The sequence below is a fragment of the Cololabis saira genome, chromosome 15 (genome assembly GCF_033807715.1).
Source record: "Cololabis saira isolate AMF1-May2022 chromosome 15, fColSai1.1, whole genome shotgun sequence".
Taxonomy (NCBI): Eukaryota; Metazoa; Chordata; class Actinopteri; order Beloniformes; family Belonidae; genus Cololabis; species Cololabis saira.
The window spans coordinates 15,929,211-15,934,607 of NC_084601.1; the positions used below are offsets into that span (position 1 = coordinate 15,929,211).

Sequence of the window (5,397 nt, forward strand, 5' to 3'; positions counted from 1 at the left end):
TGGTTCTCCTCAGGTTAGATTCACATAAAACATGTAATGTTTACTTTAGGGAATGTTGCAAAGCTAGAGTTAAAGTTTTATTTACTTCAGGAAAACTTTGCATGTAGGCGTAATGAAAACTAAAGTCTTAACTTTTCAAAACTTAAAACTCCCAGAACGTTTGGGGAACCTGAAGTTGTCAGCCGAGATGTAGAGTGATGTTTAGATAAGAGCACCGTAGCTGCAGTTGCAAAAACCTCCAGCATTAACTTTTTGCTGCAGTCAATTGACGATTGGGACATTTCTGGATCCCTATCTTATTCTATTTTCAGCCTGTAAATGAAACTGTGGGATTCCTGTGACGGATGCCTTCTGCACGTGAAATGTTCTTGTGTTCTCTGGCTACAACACGACTCCAGCCCCAAAGCATGACCCATCTCTCTCTGATGAAATTATACATTATACTCTTTTTTTTGGCCTAAATCCTTTATTTTAAAACATCTTTTTCAAAAATGCATCAAATGTTTAGTTGTTCGTCTGGAAGCTTTTCGTGCTGGATTTTGTGGTGATGATGCAGATTTGCTGATCCACTCTCGGCCATGTCTGTGTAGCTCGACTGCGTCAGATGACTCTTCCCGAACTTCTTTTGTAGTCTAACTGGAGTTTGGATTTCTATTTCAACTATCCTACGGTCTGAGGAACAAACGATGAAGAGATCCCCCAGCTTTGTGAGCAGCAGTTTCATTATCAGACAGGTGCTCAGATGACCTCGTGATGCTGTTGGGATGAAGTTTGAGGAGTTGGATATCCATGAAGAGCCTTGATATTGGAATCCTCTCACCATTCCCAGCAACACATCAAATCATTGAAATAATCTCAAACCTTTATTGGAGGGGGCGAGACCCTCGTGTGATGCCTCCTTCCTCCATTTCTAGACCCAGCTATTCACCAAAATGTAAAAAAAGGTTTCACTTTTAACATTCTCCTGTAAATAGATAGACATATCTTTGATTTACTTAACTGTTTACACAGGACATTTAGACCAGGGGTGCCCACATTTATAAGTTAAAGAATTTACTACATGTGGAACTTGAATCATGCGCAATTCTGGCTGAGTCGGACCCCCCCCACCCAGGGGCGTCAATTCAGTATGGCAAGGTATGGCACCCGCCACACCTTGGCTTCAAGGGAAAATGTAAATGTTTGTTTTTTTAATACATTTATGGAATTACTCTGTGTCTATTTGTATTGATTATTCTATTACTTAATACATATAGAATAACTACAAATGCAAATCAGAACAACATGATCGATTAAAATGTCTAATTTTTAGTAAAAAAAAATCTCATTACATTTAAGACAAGACTCAAAAACAACCATTTTCACCTGTTTCAAGTAGATTTTCACTTAAAATAATTGGAAAAATCTGCCAGTGGAACAAGATTTTTTTGCTTGTAATGAGAAGATAAATCTTGTCCCACTGGCAGATTTTTCTACTTATTTCAAGTGAAAATTTACTTGAAACAGGTGAACATGGTCAAATAACAAGTTATTTTTCTGGTGATGACTCTTGTTTTAAGTGTAATGAGATTTTTTGACTAAAAATTAGACATTTTAACTAGAAATAAGACAAATATTCCTTTTTTTTTAGTTTTTGCAGTGAGCGAGACTGCATTTGAAAAAGTTCAAATTTTCTTGACCACACAGATAAACTACATAGCAGACTTCTGTGATGAGTATTTGCTGGATGTGTTGATTGATACTCTAGTTAAGTTCTGTGACTCGTAACCTTGCCATACCTTAGCTTCCACTGAATTGACGCCACTGCCCCCACCCCTCTTTCTTTTTTCCTGATTTAAAGTAAACCAGGACGACCTGATGCATTCTCCCTCGTGTCCACCAGATGGTGCTGTAGACCCGTGTGAGCGGATTATGAGGGCGACGTTCTGATGCACAAACCTCTCACATCCAACTAGTGGGCTGTGTTGAGAGGTGTGATGTTCTCTCCCTGACAGTGTCAGTCTGGTGAATCATTCCTACACTCCATTCAGGATGCATGAACTGAGTTATTAATAACCATATGTTGGGCGGGGTTGAGTACATTTAACTCCTCTGTGACTCACAGGTGAGTCGCCTGTCAGGGAAGACTGATGGGAAGAAAACGTGAGCCTGCCAGCGAGCTGACATGGTTTCCGGACGCGTCTCTTTTTTCTCACCACGTTTCCTTCTGACTCCTTCACTGAGATGATGTTGACTTTTATGTTGTTGGTTTATCTATCTTTTATGTTGTTGGTTGACACAGCCCTCAGAAGCCCTGCCAGAATAACAGCGAGGCCTGTTGAAAAAAAGGTGAGGCATTTCGTATCTTTAAAGCTCCTTTTTTCTGCGGCTCCTTTTTTTAAGCAAAGAACAGCATCGTGTGGGCGAATCTCATTGTGCAGCGCTCGGTTTCTGCCCTTGGCTTCCTGGCAGGGCGTTGGGCCAGCGCTGATGAGGGTGAGGGGATGGGGAATGACAGGCGAAGATGCTGCCAGTCAATCAGCAGGGTTGTCTGGCCCCCCTCGTCCTCACTCACTATGGGATATGTGTCATCCTCCCAAGTGGGTTTGCACTGCTTCTCCATCCTCCATTTACTGAGGCAAAAGCCCACCCCACCTGAATCTGTAAGTAGATTTGCACATAAATCCCCTCCTTAATAGAAACCTCCTCCGGATTCATTAATGCCGCATAAAACGCACACTCCTGGTGCTCATTAATTGGTATGAATCCTTACCTCGGAGGAGTAAAAGGTGCATCCTCAACCTGCATCTGTACCTGATGTGGCGCGCATGTTGCTCGTTGAAATTACAAAAAAGAAAAGAGAGCGAGGGAGAGAGATTTTCCAGACCTGTAATTGTTTTTAGTGTTCAGCAGAGAAAAAAGAGAAAGAGGTGACTAGTGCAGGTGATGCCTTGTCATCTGTCCAACGAAGCATTCAAGAGGTGGAGTGAAAACGGTTTAATATCAATTTGGATGCTAAAAGACCCCCAAACAAAACAAAAAACACACACACATACACAACAGACTCAAAACAGATGCCTCCACGAGGAGCTCAAAAGGTAAACTTTTAATATATTGTGTTTTATTGCTATTCAGTGTGTTTTGCTTTTAACATGTATTTTAAGAAATGGTGGGTTGGAGTACAATTGATTGATTTATATCCTTAACTGGAGTTTATTTAAAGGGGACCTATTATCAAAAACATGTTTTTCTTGTTTTAACATATATAAAGTGGTCTCCCCTCACCCTGCCAACACAGAAGAGATGAAATCCCATGAATTTCTGCAAGGTCTGCTCCCCCGCCCTGCAGAATCTTCCAGTGTCATGTGACTTTCTACAGGCTGTTCTGAATCTGCGCCCGTCGTGACGTCACGGCAGGAGCTCATTTCCATAGGTCGGCCTCCGCTGCTGAAACCACGGCCACCACTCTCTCCGCCGGCTGGAGCTCCGCCATTGTTTAGAAGCGCCGGCTGTTTCCACCGCGAGGGAGAGTTAAAATGAGGTTTTGCATCGACATTTACCCTCATAAAAGGATCACTGCCCACAGTACGGACCCGGCAACTGCACACGAGTCAGCGGTAAGTGACGTTAATTTTTTATGTTATTTATATTTGTATGATCTTTGCATGGGCTAAGTATTTAGCTTAGCTCCGGAGCACCGGGGCCGCATACGGAGCTGCCGAAGCTGCTCACGGACCGGGCCGGTGAGGAGCCCCCGGGCTCTTTTAGTACCGTAATACATTTTTCTTCTCTTTATGGTTTCAGATCTTCCAAGCAATGCACCTGGAGCTGTTCAACGACACATTCAGAAGACGCGCGGTCCTTCCTTGAGCCAGCAATAGTGCATAAATGTTATTTATATATTTTAACAATAAAGTTGCCATTTGTGAAAATTCAGTGTTGTGATTTCTTTACAGTTAACATGATTCATTTGTCTTGTAACATAAATGAAATGAGGAATTGGAGTAAATAACTATGGTTTAACTGTTTAGAATTAAATTAAAGCTTCCTGTTTGAAGACGAGGTGACTAAAGGCTGATTTATGGTTCCGCGTTACACCAACGCAGAGCCTACGGCGTAGGGTACGCGTCGATTTAACGCAGAACCGTGGACACGCTTTGCTACGCAGCCACTGCTCTTCCCCCCGGAGCGACGCTTTGTCTCCTCCCCTGATACACGTCATTCAAGCAGCCAATCAGCGCAGAGCCTCATTATTATAGCCCCCCCCGCCCTTAAAATGAAGCACAGAAAAAGGCTTTAGAAGCGGTAAAACTAGAGACATGGCCCATAGGCTGAATTTCTGATTTATGTAGAAAAAACAAGCTTTAGATTGTTTTTAAGACATTCAAGGCCTTTTTAAAATATACATTAAATGCCATAATATGTCCCCTTTAAAGTTTGTTGGCTGTCAAACGTAAATACCCTTTTAGCTCCTAGAAATCAATCAGTTCTTGTATTACCTACCTACCTGCCCTCTTGATCCTCTCCCCACTGCCTTAATTAAAGCCTGTCTGCCAACAGTCTCACCCATAATAACTGCCATAGTTCACTCCTCTCTTTCCACTGCCACTGTTCCACCATCATTAAAGACTGCTTCCATCACTCCCATTCTCAAAAAACCCGGTTTAGATCCAATCGACCACAATAATTATCGCCCCATTTCCAACCTCCCATTCATCTCTAAGATTCTGGAAAAGACAGTAGCAACCCACCTCCAGAACCACCTGCACAACAATAGCCTCTTTGAACCATTTCAGTCTGGTTTCCGCCCAAAACACAGTACAGAAACTGCATTAATCAAGATCACCAACGACCTCCTCCTGGCAGCAGATTCTGGCCTTCTCACCATCCTCATCCTCCTCGACCTCAGTGCCGCCTTTGACACCATCTCCCACTCCATACTCCTGGAACGCCTGGCTGGCGCTGGGGTCTCTGGTACTGCAATAAAATGGTTCACTTCATATCTCTCTGACAGGAAACAGTTCGTTCAAGGCAAAAATGTACACTCACAACCATCACTCATCACACATGGCGTTCCACAGGGATCAGTACTTGGACCGCTTCTCTTCATTGTATACATCCTCCCCCTTGGTAACATCCTCCGCCACTTTGGAATCCAGTTTCACTGTTATGCCGATGACACACAACTCTACATCTCCACTAAACCAAGCACCTCCCTCCCCCCCCCCACTCTTACTGACTGTCTCAACACCATCAATTTCTGGATGACAAAAAACTTTCTCAAATTAAATGGAAATAAAAGTGAAGTCCTTCTCGTCGGCACAAGGTCCACACTCTCCAAGACCCACCCCTTCAATATCTCCATTGATGGTCACCCGGTCCACATCTCCTCCAAAGTCAAAAGCCTCGGCGTCATTC

The 5,397-nt window shown here is 43.2% G+C and overlaps 1 long non-coding RNA gene across 1 annotated transcript; it reads left to right on the forward strand.

Moving 5' to 3' along the window:
- Positions 1-2,218: 2,218 nt before the first annotated feature.
- On the forward strand, positions 2,219-3,862 carry LOC133460463 (uncharacterized). Its single transcript, XR_009784126.1, has 3 exons — positions 2,219-2,328; positions 3,359-3,596; positions 3,784-3,862. It is a non-coding gene; the product is annotated as an uncharacterized LOC133460463 (long non-coding RNA).
- Positions 3,863-5,397: the final 1,535 nt, after the last annotated feature.